The sequence below is a fragment of the Myotis lucifugus genome, unplaced genomic scaffold (genome assembly GCF_000147115.1).
Source record: "Myotis lucifugus unplaced genomic scaffold, Myoluc2.0 scaffold_465, whole genome shotgun sequence".
In the NCBI taxonomy this organism is placed as follows: domain Eukaryota; kingdom Metazoa; phylum Chordata; class Mammalia; order Chiroptera; family Vespertilionidae; genus Myotis; species Myotis lucifugus.
The window spans coordinates 207930-223573 of record NW_005871513.1 but is presented as its reverse complement, the minus strand read 5'-3'; the positions used below and the strand labels follow the sequence as shown (position 1 = coordinate 223573).

The following is a 15644-nucleotide window of genomic DNA, read 5'->3' as shown; positions in this document are numbered from 1 at the left end:
GCGCCCTCTGGCGGGCGCAGGCGGAATCCGCGGAGCCCGAGGCGGCGCGTGGGCCCGGAGCGAGCTTTGCGGCGCGTGGGTCCTCCTGACCTGGGCGCGCCGTCCGCGGCGGTCGGAGCCTGGCGTCTCCCGCGCGTCATCGCCCTCGCTTCTGTCGCGGCACCGGCGCTGCTTCGATCCTTTAAGAGAGCAAAGTCCACTCTTAGGCTGAGTGCGGAGCTAGGAGGCACCGCACAGCCCCTGGGGACACAGCCTTCCCTGGGGCAGAGTTGGGGTCCAGGCCCCGCTGAGATGGAAGGGGGTCTCCAGGGGGAGGGGGAGAGAGAGAGAAACATCAATGATGAGAGAGAATCATTGATCGGCTGCCTCCTGCACGCCTCCTACTGGGGATTGAACCTGCATACTGGGGATTGAACCTGCAACCCGGGCACGTGCCCTTGACCGGAATTGAACCTGGGACTCTTCAGTCCACAGGCTGAGGCTCTATCCACTGAGCCAAACTAGCGAGGGCTCCAGGCTCTTTTAAGATGAGCTGGAAGACAGGACTGGGGAGGAAGCCAGGTTCCCTTCCATTCACCACCCGCCCACCCACCAGGAAAGCCTGCTTCCCAGGGTCAGGGAGGAGGGCTAGGCCTGTGCACACTATGTCCACCCAGAGGCGAAGGGGTGGGGGCCCGGCAAGGAATGGGCTTGCCTAGTGATGGGGCAGGATGTGGGGGCCCTGAACCCTGGAGCCCAGGTCTCAGCCTGGCTGCAGAGCCTCCACCAGGCCAGTGGAAGCTTCCGTCCAGGTGGGGCCACTCCCAGCCAATGGCCCTGCAATGGAAGGCATAAGGCCTCTCCCTCCTCCTACTTTTTGGAGAAAAGAGAAGCCATCACCTGGGAACTCCCATTCCAGCCTCCAAACCTTCCACCTCCTGCCCCTAAGCCAGCCTCTGCTCTCACCACCTGGTACAATGGAATAGGCACCCTTTCCTCATGACAGAACCACCCCTGGGCTCCCAATGCCATCCCCTTGCTCTTCCGGGATCACAAAGCTCCCTCTCTTCTGGATCCTTCCTCCGACTTTCCAAAGGACTTTAATCTTCCCCAACGTAAAATACAAAACACCAAGCTGCCTGCTGGCCCCCAGCTGCAGCCCTACTTCTCTCTCCTTCCAAACTTCTCGGAGGGGAATTGCTGCTTTGCTCCCTGTCTTGCTTCCTCATCCCCACTCAGAACTTGACATAGGCCAAGGCTGCTCCAGCCAAACGGCTCCTGCCGAGACCAACATCCCCCTGGCCACTGCCCCCAATGGGCCCTTCTTCCTCACCCAAGAGGGCGCTCTTCAGCAGCTGATCACATGGAGCAGCTACTCACTCCCTGTTGCTGGAAAACTGCCCACCTAGACCCAAATCCCATCTGTCCAAAACAGAACCTCAGCCCTTTCCCCAAACCTGCTCCCTCTCTGGTGGCCTCCCAACACTAGCGAATGGCACCTCCACCCACCCAGTCCCGCAAGCTGCAGCCCTGGTGCCACTGATCACAAACCCCCCTCTCTCAGCCCAATCCCTCACCCCATTCATCCTGGGAAGACCACCTCCTCAACGTCTCCTGCACGTGGCCACTCACCTGGGCCCCTGCACCTCCCAGCTCCCCCCACCCCCTGGCTTTCTCCCTGGAAGCCACTCTGCACCCAATGGCCCTTTCTAAAATGCCTGACATTAACATGCTTGATGGGGAAGGGGGGCTGCCCATTGCCCTCCGCAAAGAGCTCAAACCCCTCAAGGGGCAACGAGGCCTGCATGGCCTCCTGACTTCTCCAACTGCTCCAGCCACATTGGACCATGTGCAGTTTCCAGAACACTCCATGCTTTAGGACCGTCCCACATCCTTTTTGGTTGTTCCTCTGCTTGAACTGGTCTTTCTGGCCAACTCCTACAGGCCCTCCAGCCTCAGCTTAAACTTCCCTCCTCCGGAAAGTCTTCCCCCAGGTCATGTCTGAGGGACATAGCCTACATGGCATCCTATATAACCCCATGCATTCAGCATATTTGTGGAACCCATGCTAGGTGCAAGCAGAGGTACTGGGGCACGCAAGACATTCTGCTGAGAGGAGATAGAGAGCAAACAACAGCTGATAAATTAGTGGGTTGTTTCAAAGAACAGTGATGCTGTGAACAAAGTGAAACAGGTTCCTAAGAACAGAGAGCAGCTGGGGTGGGAGGTAACACTGAGTCGAGGTGTCAGTGAAGACATCGCAGAGCATAAGGGGAGCCAGGGGTTCTGGGGGGACAGTGTTCCATGTGGAGGGAGCAGATGGGGTCACTGTCCTGTGGTGGGAACAAGCCAGGAGGCTGGGGTGGTTGGAGGGAAGTGAGCCAGGGGAGTGTGGTGAGAGGAGAGGACCACCCAGGCCTTTTTAAAAAAGTGCAAAAGAAAAAAAAAAGTGCAATGAAAAGACATTGGAGGGGAAAACCAAAGGAGTGAGATGACGTGTCTTTTAAAAGATTGCTCTCGCCCTAACCGGTTTGGCTCAGTGGATAGAGCGTCGGCCTGCAGACTCAAGGGTCCCAGGTTCGATTCCGGTCAAGGGCATGTACCTTGGTTGCGGGCACATCCCCAGTAGGATGCGTGCAAGAGGCAGCTGACCGATGTTTCTAACTCTCTATCCCTCTTCCCTCCTCTCTGTAAAAAATCAATAAAATCTATTAAAAAAAAAAAAAAGATTGCTCTCACCCTGGCCGGCTGCTCAGTGGTCAGAGCGTCAATTCCCTGTCAAGGGCATGGACCTCAGTTGCAGGCTCCATCCCCATCCTGGCTGGGGTGCATGTGGGAGGCAACCAATTGATGTGTCTCTCTCACATCAGTGTTTCTCTTTCTCTCTTTCTCCCTCCTCCCTCCCCTTCACTCTCTCTAAAAAAATCAATGGAAAAAGTATCCTCGGGTGAGGATTAAGGAAGAAAAAAAAAGATTGCTCTGGCTGCAGCTCAGAGGGTGGCCAATGGGGGCAGGGATGGCAGCCGGGAGACCCTGGCACAGGGAGGGATGCGGTGGGTGGGCGGGGCTGAGGTGTGTAACCGGATCAGATGTGGAGATGGAGCGAGGAATCAGGATGAGCCACAGGGTTTGGGACTGGGCTGGACTAGTTCCTGAAAGGGGAAGACCCCAGAAGGTGGAATATATATTAGGTTCTGTTTGAGGCCTTGTTTTGAACGGACTTTAGACTTGCGGGTGGAAAGATCAAACACCAGACCTGCCTGGCTGTGAGTTCTGAGGCAGGACCTGTCCGCCTTCAGCACCATTTTATCCCCAGCCCCAGAGCAAGGCCCGAGGGCAATAGAAAGAGGATGAGACACTGTGTAGGTAGCTGATCAAGCACCTGTAATCCCACTCCCAATCTTTTCTCCCGCCCTCCAGAACAGAATAATAAGACACACTCTAAAGGTAGCATTGGGCCAAATTCACAGCGTTACTAAAACAGCGGTTCTCAATCTATGGTCCCCGGATCAGCCAGCAGCAGCCTCACCTGGAAATTGTTAGAAATACAAATTCCTAAGTCCCTCCCCATACCTATTGGATCACAAACTCGGGAGTGGAGGTTTAACCAATGAGCTTCCTGGTGATTTTGAAGCCGGCTAATGTTTGAAGCTGCTGTTCTGTGGGCCTCAGGCCTCGTCCTCCAGGTCGGGTAGGACACACACCTGGAGAAATACTGGGCCCATCTGTCTGAAGAGGACAGAGGCCCTCCTGGACCAACATCTGGCTGAGCTCTGGGTTTCTCCCCACCACAGCATCTTCACTCCCATCCCTCAGCCACTGCAGTGCTGCCCAAGGCCAGCTGGTGGCGCCAGAGCCTTAGGCTTCACTGTGGCATCAGGAACTAGAGACCCCAGAGCTGTCCCCCTCCCCAGGGCCTTCTTCCCGCTGGGAGCCTCCGCTCCCAGGCCTGCCCACTGGCCTTCACAGGAAGAGGAGCGCAGAGGTTGGCACACACAAGTGGGGACCAACCCCCTCTTCCTGGAGGTTAGGATGGGGGGCTAGAGGACACCCCTTGGTCAGAGAGAAATTAGGGGTGTCTAGTCTGTGGGACTCGGGGGTCAAGAGCCCAGGCAGGCGACTCCGGTCCAGTGGACTCTGGCCACACGCCCATTAACCCTCTGCCTACCCTGCCCGACCTCATGTGAGGCCTCAGGTGCCGTTTCCCTGCCCGTGGGTGGGGGCAGCCTGGAGGTACTCCAGTGCCCAGAGCTCAAGGGCTGGGGGTCCCAAGCAGGCTGGGAATAGGGCGCAGCTGAGGGATGCTGGGATGGAGCTCTCTCTTACCAGCTGCCAGCTTCATGCCGCCTGGGTTGGGGGCTCTCTGGGCCCCTGTCCTGCTTTGTGGCCAGAGGAGGAGCCCACACCCCACTTCTGGTTCTGGGTGCAGCTCAGCAGATAGGAGACTCGGAGCCCCGCGTGGGCTCCCTCCCACTCAGGTTCCGAGCTCGGTTCCCAGAGGACCCAGGGCTGAGCACAGGCTTGCCCCCCATCTGCTCCCCTGCTCCTCATCTTTCCTACTTGAGCCCCCAATCCTGCTGGAGTCACCCTGTCCACTCCGGCTTAGACCTAGCATACTTCGGCCTCTGCTCCAGGAATCTGCCTGCGCGCCCTCATCCCCTAGTCCCACCCAACACCCACACCCTCTCCAAAGGACTCCCTCTTGGCCAGGCCGGCCTCTCCCGGGCCCCGAGATGTGGAGCTGTCCTCAGGGGGCTGGGGCCAGGCCAGCTGTTTTCCCCGGCCGCCAGCTGTTTTGCCCATCAGGAAGCAGCCCTGGCTCCTGCTAAAACCGTTGCTGTGGCCCGGCTGCAGCGTGGCAGCCTGGCTGGGCCAGGGCCTGGAGCTGTTAACTCCTCTGGGCCCAGGCAGCCCCTTCCCCTCCCGGCCCATCCCTCTGCCCGCCCCCCCACCCCGATCTGCAGGAGTATCTAGTCACATGACTTGTAGAGACCCCAAGAAAACCAAGCATTGCTATCCCCACCCCCATCAACAACTGCGAGCTCCCCCCACCCCCTCAACAGAGCCTTGTCCTCAGGTGACCCCAGGTGAGAGGAAGGTTCAAAAGGATAAATGTTACCCCGTTTGGAACAACAGTAAGAACAGCTACCATTAATGACTGCTGTGTGCCAGGCACGGTGCTAAGCATTTAAATGTATAATCTGATTGAATTTTCACCACAACCCCGTGGAGTAGGGGATATCTTCTTTTTGCGGATGAGGACACCGAAGGGTGGGACTCTGTCAGCTAGCCAAGCCCACACAGAGTTGGGGTTTGAAACGGGGCTGCCTGCCTCTCTCTGGCTGACCCTGGCGGCTGCAGAATCACTGTAGGTGTTGCTATTTACGTTTCCCCAAGCTCCTCACCCCAGACTATTTTCCCCGGCCTGGGTCTCAGTAGCACCATCTGTGGAATGGGAACATTGAGGAATGGCATGGACACCGTCCACAGCTCGCACAGGCTGAGTCTGCAGCTTTGCCAGGCTCTGCCTTCAACACCTTCCAAGTATTTATTAGCAGATCATTCCTCTCGTGGCGGCGGTCAGCCTGGGCTCGGATCCCGGCTCCGCTGCTTCCTGGCAGCCTGACTTTGGGCAAGAGACTTTACCTCTCAGAGTCTCAGTGTCCAAAGCTGGAAAACAGATACAAGAACCAAGAACCGTACCTACTGCCTCCTCAATTTTGTTGTGAAAAGAATGAGATAACGCAGGTCCAGTGGTTGTCAGCACGGTACCCAACGTCGAGAAAGTGGGTGGGAATGTTAACCCCTTACTATTACGTCCATTAACCACAAAGGGCAAGGATCAGAGTGGCCCACCCACCACTGAGCCCAGCACAGCACGGAGCTGGCATCCAGGAGGGCTCTGTGGTTACCTTGTGAATGAATGGATCCTGGCACAATGGCACCTACAGGGGACAGCAGGCTGAGAGAGGGGCACAACTTGCCCAAGAGCATAGTTACCAGGTGGACGAATGGGGATCCCAAGGCGCCCTGCTCCTAACTCCTGCACCCCCAGGGCCTTCCTTCCTGAGGCTGGACCCTGGCCTGGGGGAAGGGAGGAGGGATGAGGGACCTGGGACAATCCCAGGACTCAGACAGCCCAGAAGGTGACTGGCCGTGGCTGGGTGGGATCTCAGGGTCTGGGAATGACCCCTCAGGATGCAGTGACCCGTGCTCCCCTCCTCTGTCCCCTCCCCCTGCCCACCATGGGTCAGCTCCCTGGTCCCAGCCTAGACATCTGGAACTGGGGCAGACAAAGGGCTGCAGGGAGGGACAATAACCTTCTGTCCATTTTCAGATGCCGGGGCCGGGTCTGGCCAGGGCTGGGGCCCGGAGCCCCCGGCGAGGCGGTGCCAGGCCCCCCGTGGGCAGCGGACAATGTTGGCAGTGATGGAGAGGAGGCATTTCAAAGCGTTTTGTTCCCGCTGACCCCCTCCCTGCCACATCTCGACCTAGCGCAGGGTGAGGCCCCAGCCCCACCCCCAGCCACCCAGGCCCCTGCTCCGGGGCGGCTTGGGGACTGGCCACATTCTTGACCTCAGGGGAAAAGTTTAGACTCTTTGCGCCCTGGGCAACAATAACAGTGTCACAGACCTGATTTAGGAGCAGCACTTACCATCACAAAGCCACAGACAAAGAGCCAGGGCTGAGCAGGCAGCCGGGGCTCCTAGCCCACTGCTCCCAGCTCTGCTCGCTCTCTCCCTGCTCTCCCGGGCAGGGCTCTGCCTGGTGGATGGGTGCCAAGGCCTGACCCTGGGCACCCCAGAGGAGGCCAGAGGTGGGAAAGGAGCGAAGGAGAAGAGATGGGGACCCAAGTGGGAACTGGGGGGCGGGGAGCGAGGAGAGCTGCTTCCTGCTCCACCACCAATTTGCAAGTTCCCATTCTGGACCTCAGTTTCCCTATTTGTAATCAGGAGGCTAAACTATAAGGCCAAAAGCTGCAGGCTCCGACCTTGCAGGCAGAAGTGGGTCGATGATGATGATGGAGACCGATGATGGAGAGGAGTATTCACTGCTTCATTCTGAGCATGTCACAGGTACCAGGCACTGTGGTCACCGACCCTTCTCTGGCCTTCATCCTTTCTAAACTACGATGGAGACCACTCAGACGGCATCTTCCTCCGGTACTCTCCCGCAGGGAGAGAAGAACGATGAACTATCCATGGCAAGTGACAGGGCAGAAGCGACGCCAAGAGCCAGCTTCACACTCAGGCGAGAACACTGTGCCTCCTCCTCCTGATTTCCGGCGCTCTAACCGTTCAGAGAAACTTCTCCAGTAACAAGCTATATAGTCTTTTCTTTCTTTTTTCTTTTTTGTTAATCCTCACCCAAGGATTTTTTTCCCCCCATTGATATTTAGAGAGTGGAAGGGATGGGGAGAGACACAGAGAGAGAAACATCGACTGGTTGCCTCCTGCACGTGCCCCAACCAGGGCCAGGGGTCAAGCCTGCAACCAAGGTACGTGCCCTTGACCAGAATCGAACCCAGGACCCTTCAGTCCTCAGGCTGACTCCCTATCCACTGAGCCAAACCAGCCAGGGCGGTATAGTCTTTTCATCCCCTTTTAACATTCAGTCCTCACCAACCTCACAAAGCTGGTGTATCATGAACCCCAGTTCACAGTTGATAAACTGAGGCTCAGAGAAGTTGAGTCACTTGCCCAGGCCCACACAGCTGGAGGGTGTGGAGCCGAGGCACAGGCAGGGCTGGTTCCCTTCTGATGACACCGCAGTGGGGAGGAGCGGGAGGTACGGCGGCAGCTGGACGCTGCTGCGTTCTGGGGGGGAGGGCCTCTTCCCCAGCCAGAAGGCTATGAATACATAAATGTCTGATCACCCCCAGGGGGAATCCACCCTCGGAGCAGGTGCCTTTAAAAGCGAGATTGATTCTTTGTGAGCAGAGGTGGGCCTGCACAGACACCCAGATGCAGGGACGCCACACAATGACCTCTAGTGGGACCTCTTAGGCATCAGAGCCAGGACAGACAACAGTTAAGGACTCAGGGCGCCGGAGCCAGGGTCTGGGTTCGAAAGCCAACTCGATTTTTCTTGGGAGTGTGTCCTGGACAAGTTATCTCAACATTCTGGGCCTCAGTTTTCCAATCTGTACGACTGAACCACCTTATAGGGGGTGGTGACCGTCAGTGAGGTACCTGGAAGGCCTTAGAACAGCACCTGCCTCGGTGAGGGTGGCCTGGTGTTATTCGGCAAGGCCCTCCCAGCCCGGTCCCACCGCCAGGACACCTCACGATGGGCACAGGGGACGCCGTGCATACAGCCAGCTGTTGACCTTGCTTCCCAGGAAGGGGTGGGGCTTTGATTACAGCATGAGGGACTATGGTTAGACCCTGAGGGCAAAGGGGGCCCTGGTCTTTGGGATCTGAAGGCAGAGGCCACCCGTGGCTTCTCATGGCTTCCCTGGGGCCTGAGCAGGAATGCTTGGCCCTGCACATGGGGCCTGGAGGGAGGACAGACAGAGGAGGAGGCCCTGGGAGGTGCTGTCCAGAGCCTGCCTGTCCCTTAAATCCAGAGGGACCAAGCTGTCCGTGGAGAGGGGAGGAGAGGGGGCCGAGCACGGCATCCCTTGCACACACTGTGCTGTCCTCGGCGTCTTAAGGGGGCCTGGTGGGTTCAAGTCCCAGATGGTTCAAGTACCATCTCACCCAGGATGAGATGCTAACCCCCTTGAGCTCATTCCAAAAGTCTTCTAGAAGCTGAAGTGCTCAAAGGAGACCATCACGGGACTCTGGGCTTCCACAAGTCTAGTCTAAAGGTTGGCTTGGAATCCAGGAGTCCTGCTCCCCAGACTCCAGTCCCTCCTGCCTCCCCTCATCCTGACTTTACCTCCAGTTTCTCGAATCATCTCTTTGGCTCCCTCATCAAACTGCAAGTGTCACGTGTACCCCAGACAGACGGCAGGACAGTCCGGTGGAAAACGTCCCAGATTCTCTGGGACTCAAAGAGGGTGCGGGGGTCCCTGGGAGCCCCAATAAGGACAGCCTCACCCTCCCTCCCTGCCTGCCTGTGGGGCCAGTGTAGCACTCACCTGGGCAGAGCACCTTGGGGTCCCCCTTGTCCCGGGGAGGCGGATGGCACTGCTGGACCCGTCTCTGGCACAAGGTGACTTCCCCACCTAGTTCCTGCTGCTAAGAAGGGCTGGTCAGGCAGGCCCTCAGGTGGCAGACAGCCCTTCCTGGGCACAGACTTTCCTGGCATCTGGTGGGCAAGAAGGCTGGGGGTGGGGCAGTGGGGCAGGGAACGGGTGAAGATGTCTCTAATAGAACTTGTCCCCAGCCCTTGAACCCACTCCCTTTCTGGACTCTGTGGGGCACAAGTCCAGGAAGCCATGGGCCCTCAGGGCCCAGGAGAGGGGTGCTCGAGGGAGGCTGAGATGAGCCAGGCCTCTGCCCCATCCTGTCCCCCCACCCCTACCCCGCCCCAACAGGCCAGCGTGGCCCAGGCTGCGGTGTTTGCTTTTCCTGTCTCCACACTGACTCCATTCAGAGCAGCCTTTCTCCACCCCCAGCCGGTGGCCAGTGAGCCAGGGCACCAGGGAGAGAGATCACCACCCCCGCCCTCCCCACTTCACACCCTCCTATTAGCTTCAAGGGCTTCCTAGTTTTTTGGGTTTTTTGGGGGGGAGGGGGACACAGAAGTAGGAGGACTGGGGCAGAGGGGGCCCACCTCAGAGGAGAAGAGGGAAAGAGGGAGACCAAATGGAGAAGAGGGTGGTGGGGAAAGAGGAACATGAAGTGAGGGGCAAGGAGACACAGGATGTAGGAGGGGCTAGTGGAGACAGGCCTCCTAATGGAGGAGGCTCCAGGTAGAGGTGGGCAGGGCAGCCGGGCACAGAGGCGGGCACAGGAGGCAGGGAGCGCCTTTCCAGGCTGACCTGGGGCCCCAGCCTGGCTCTGTGCCATCAAAGCAGGCAGGGCCTGAGGTGGACCCTGAGGCTGGGGCTACTGACTCCCATCTGAGAACCAGCCTCCTCCTCGTCGTCCCTCACAGGGTCCAGGCAGGGCTGTGACCTGGGCTGGGGCCAGGGGGAGGAGGCGGGTGAAAAGTTTCCCCAAGTCAGAAGGCCATGGGGGAGGCATCTCAAGGGGTCCTGCTCTTTGCTCTCTCTGACTGTCAGGTTGGTACATAAAGGGGGTAGAAAGGTCAGATGCGGCCTTTCAGGCCCGTGGGAAAAACTCTGCCCATTTCCCTAATCCATATTTATTGGTGTGAGACACTGGGGTGGGAGGAAGCCCCCGCCCCCACCCACCATCCCAGCCAGGCCAGGTTAGCACTAAGAACGGGCTCCATGTCACCCAAATCCTACTCTTTGTCTCCAGATTGGCTCCAGAGTCCTCCCCCTTCCCTCCTCCCCTTTGCTCCCCCCACCCTCCTTTGGGGTTGCCAAGCAACTGTGGAAGGGTAGCTGAAATATTTTCTTTATTACAAGCAAAAGCAAGACAGCATCATGGCCCCAGGAGGAGAGCAGGGTGGGGGCTGGGGGACAGGGCATCTTGTGCTCTGGGGGAACCTGATACCTCAGTGTGCCCGGGCATGGGCAGTGGGAAGACAGGGCCTCAGAGCCCCAGGGAAGGCAGGAGATGGGACAGAGTGGTGATGGTGATGGGAGGGGAGGTGCACAGACACTGACCGTCCACCTAATGCTAAAAGGAGAAGCAGTGCCCAGAGACCAGGCCCCAGGCCCTCACCTGTCACCCACCTGCTGTGCATTCTGGGCCAAGTCACTTCCCTCCTCTGGGCCCAAGTTTCCTCCTTGATCAAATGGGGAGCATGGCAAGTATTATCTCATTTAATGTTCACATGAACCCCAGGAGGCATTTATTTTTCCCATTTCACTGGTTAGAAAGCTGAGTGTGGGAAGTAATGTGTCTAGCAGGGAAGGGGCAGAGAGAGCCTTGAACCTGAACTCTTTTTTTTAAATGTATTTTTATTGAGTTCAGAGAGGAAGGGAGAGGGAGAGAGAGAGAGAGAGAGAGAGAGAGAGAGAGAGAGAGAGAGAGATAGAGAGAGAGAGATAGAAACATCAACGATGAGAGAGGATCATTTATTGGCTGCCTCCTGCACGTACCCCACTAGGGATTGAGCCTGTACTCTGGGCATGTGCCCCTGACTGGAATCGAACCCAGGACCCCCCAGTTCACAGGCCGATGCTCTGTCCACTGAGTCAAACCAGCCAGGGCAAGAACTCTTTTTTAATATCAGCTTTACTGAAATGTAACTCACATACAATTTGCCCATTTAAAATGGACAATTTAAGCCCTAGCTGGTTTGCCTTAGCGGATAGAGCGTCAGCCCATGGACTGAAGGGTCCTGGGTTCGATTCTAGTCAAGGGTATGTACATTGGTTGCAGGCTCGATCACCAGCCTGGGGTCAGGAATTGATGTGTCCCTCTCACATCGCTGTTTCTCTCTCTCTCTGTCTGCCTCCCTCCCTTACACTCTCTCTAAAAATCAATGAAAAAATATCGTCAGGTGAGGATTAACAACAACAACAAAAAAAGTGGAGCTAAAATAAAGACATTTAAAAATAAAATGGACAATCTAATGGTTTTTAGTGCATTCACAGAGTTGTGCGACCATCGCCACAATCAGTTTTAGGACATTTTCATTACCCCCCGAAGAAAGCCTGTACTCATTAGCCTTCACTCATTTCTCCCACTTCCCCTCCCTCCAGCCCCTGGCAACCACTAATCTGCTTTCCGTCTCTATAGATTTCCCTCTTCTGGATATTGCTACAAACAGAACCCAACAATATGTCTGAGTCCCAACTCCTAACTTCCCATGGCGCCCACCTCACTGGGTGCTGAGGTGTCAGCCGGTGGCCCGGTTAAGGACGAGGGCTTTGCTGCCTAACCCTGGCTGCACTCAGTAGGTCTGTTCTCTCTCTGAGCCTCAGGTCCCTGGTCTGCAGAATCAGGAGGTGAAGGCATTTCCCACGAAGCTGTAGTGATCCACGGAAGTGCTAGCCAGTGCCCAGGGCCTGGGCGGCATTGTGAACTGGGTCACAGTGCTCCACGCAGCTGCCTGTCTGCTTGTCGCTTCGCCCAGGCACTTGGTAAAAGTTAGCCCCTTCTAAGGGTCAGGCATTGTTCTCGGTGCTGGGGATACAGCAATGGACAGGACGAGATCCCTGTCCACGCAGGGCTGACATTCTGATGGAGAGACAAGTACGACAGGCGGTCAGAGGCTTTCGAGGACTGATGCATGCAATGGAGACCATAGCACAGCATCAAGGGATGAAGCTGCCCAGGTGGGTGGAGGTGGCTGCTGCAGTTTGAAAGCTGCCCGCCCCTGCCTCCCCTATCTCATGGAGAGGACCATCTTTCATAAACTGAAACATGTTACGCAGGGCAGAGGGTTCTTACTAGTAGGATCCCCTCTGCGTGAAGACAATGCCTGGCTTTGTCATCTTCCGAGACTGGGGACGTGTCAGATTGTCCATTCACCTCTGAAGGGAGGCCGCGCAGCTGGTCACCATGTAAGAGCACTGGCTACTCTTAGAGAACTTAGTACAATTGGGCGATTGGAGCCCGGAGCAGGCAGGGCCTGGCCTGGGGCATACTGAGTGGTGGCACAGTCTTTCTGCTACCACAGCTGTGTGTGTGTAGATCATGATACAACTTTACTGCAGGCTTCAGCGAACCTGGGTTGATGGGAACATCTGGGACAGGACTCCGGGGTTGGAAACATCTGGCACAGCCTGACAGACCGGTGGCCACAGCTGCTCCCTGGGCACCTGTCTGCCATGCTTTGGGCCTTGGGCCTGCCTTTGAAGCACAGAATTGAAGCCACAGCAAGAAGGAAGCTCCCTTTTCACCCCTTCAATGAGCCCACCCACAGCAATGCCTCTAGTCCAGTGGTTCTCAACCTGTGGGACGCGACCCCTTTGGGGGTCGAACGACCCTTTCACAGGGGTCGCCTAAGACCATCGGAAAACACATATATAATTACATATTGTTTTTGTGATTAATCACTATCTTTAATTATGTTCAATTTGTAACAATGAAATTGGGGGTCACCACAACATGAGGAACTGTATTAAAGGGTCGCGGCATTAGGAAGGTTAAGAACCACTGCTCTAGTTCCACACCTAGAACCTCAGCTGATTGGCTGCACTCATGCACCCAGTCAATTCTTTATTCATTCATCTTTCACTCAAGTTTCTCTACGTCTGTTTTTTCAACCATCTATCTGTCTGTCCATCCACCCACTCACTTAGTTACTACTCCAATAAGGCATTCATTCATTCATTCATTCGACAAATGTTTACTGAGCATGTCCTTTGTGCTGGGCACCGTGTTTGGTCAAATGCCAGCTCTAGGGGGCTGGGTGGAGGGAGGCACGGAGGGGAAAATGGGGGACATCTGTAATACCTTCAACAATAATTTTTTTTAAAAAGCCAGTTCTGGGAGGAAGAACATGCTTAACGGGCAGCGTGGACAACTTTGCTACCTTCTTCCTGAGACCTGGTGTTAAGAAGGGATAATGGAGCCCTGGCTAGTTTGGCTCAGTGGATAGAGCGTCGGCCTGGGGTCTGAAGGGTCCCAGGTTCGGTTCCGGTCAAGGGCATGTACCTTGGTTGCGGGCACATCCCCAGTAGGGGGTGTGCAGGAGGCAGCTGATCGATGCTTCTCTCTCATTGATGTTTCTAACTCTCTATCCCTCTCCCTTCCTCTCTGTAAAAAATCAATAAAATATATTTTTTTAGCCCTAGCTGGTTTGGCTCAGTGGATAGAGTGTCCGCCTGTGGACTGAAGGGTCCCGGGTTCGATTCCGGCCAGGGGCACATGCCCAGGTTGCAGGCTTGATCCCCAATGTGGGGCGTGCGGGAGGCAGCCGATCAGTGGTTCTCTCTCATCACTGATGTTTCTCTCTCTCTCTCCCTCTCCCTTCCTCTCTGAAATCAATTAAAAAATATATATTTTAAAAATATATATATATTTTTTTTAAAAAGAAGGGATAATGGAGAGAGCAGAGGCTAGGAACGCTGAGCGCATGCATGAGTCTGAACATGTATCTGCATGGGCGTGTAGATAATGACACAACTTTACTGCAAGCCAATGCAAGGTGTGTTTGGGTCCTCCTAATACCACAGCCATCTCTAGGGAGGCAGGATGGGCATAATGGCCCCATTTCACAGAGGCAGTAACTAAGGTTCAGTCTATTGGAGTTCACCTGCCCTGGAAGCCCAGGCAATGAATGCTGCCTCTTCCAGAAGGTTTCCCACAGTGCGCCTGTTGGGACGGATCACTGACCTCCTGCAATCCCAGAGGACTACGCTAATACTTCAGTTAGTGTTTTCCGGAGGCTCTGCTTCTTTCATTGGCGCTGGCTGTGTATTTGTGTGTCTGCTTGCCCACTGGATGGATACTTCTAGAGAGGCAATATCAGACTGTTCATCTTTCCTTCCCCCTTCCCTCTCCCCTCAGCCTCCAACATACACACAATGCACCTCAGGTGCTCACTAAATGTTACTCATTGCCAAGTGGCCTGCCTAAGGCCACCAGGACTGTTTAGAACAGTTTGGGCCCTAGCCGGTTTGGCTCAGTGGATAAGAGTGTTGGCCTGTGGACTGAAGAGTCCTGGGTTTGATTCCAGTCAAGGGCATGTACCGTGGTTGCAGGCTTGATCCCTGGCCTGGGTCAGGACATGTGCAGGAGGCAACCAATTGATGTGTCTCTCTCACATCGATGTTTCTCTCTCTGTCTCACCCCCTCCCATCCACTCTCTCTAAAAATCAATGGGAAAATATCCTCAGGTGGAGATTAACAAAAGAACAGCTTTGAACCCTGCTCTGCCGTCACCTAAACCCAGGCCACCATCAGCTCTCACCTGCAAACCAGTAGTCCCCATTTTTAGGACTCCTATAGTCCAGCTTGCCCAACCCCCCTCGCCAATCCTTTATACATTATCTCTAGCAAACCTTTAAAAACGTAAATCCGGTCCCACCAGCGTGGCTCAGTGGCTGAGTGGCAACTTATGAACCAGGAGATCACGGTTCGATCCCTGGTCAGGGCACATGCCTGGGTTGTGGGCTCGATCCCCAGGAAGGGGCTTGCAGGAGGCAGCTGATCGATGTTTCTCTCTCTCTCTCTCCCTCTCCCTTCCCCTCTCTGAAATCAATAAAAACATATTTTTAAAAAATGTAAATCTGAACGTGGCAGACCTTTTAGGATCCCCACTGGGTTAGGATAAAATCACAAAGCCTCCCAGTGTCCTATAAGGTCAGGCAGGGTCACTCTAGCATTATCTGAAACTTCCCTTCCTCTCTGCGCCCTAGGCCCGCCAGATTTTTCTTTCTCAGAACTCACCAAGTTCTTTTTGCTCATTAGCTTTTAGTGGGCTGTTCCCTCTGCCTACAACAGTGCCAGTGCCAGCGCCCCGCCCACCATCACCTAACTCCCCACCGCTCAGGGTGGCTCCCTCCACCACGTGTCCTGCCTCCCCTGTGCATCTCCTTTGGGGACCCCTGCTGAGCCCCTCACTACTAGCACACAGTAGGTATTCTATACATATTTGTTCAATGACTCGCAATAGGACCCCTCTTGTCTCCTCAGTTTCTGAGGGTGAGAGTGAGGTGAATGAGCCCTTTTCTGCCCAGGACTGAT

At 55.7% G+C, this 15644-nt stretch overlaps 1 pseudogene; it reads right to left on the bottom strand.

Moving 5' to 3' along the window:
- Positions 1-7117: 7117 nt before the first annotated feature.
- On the bottom strand, positions 7118-7319 carry LOC111823331 (annotated as a pseudogene).
- Between the last annotated feature and the right edge of the window lie 8325 nt (positions 7320-15644).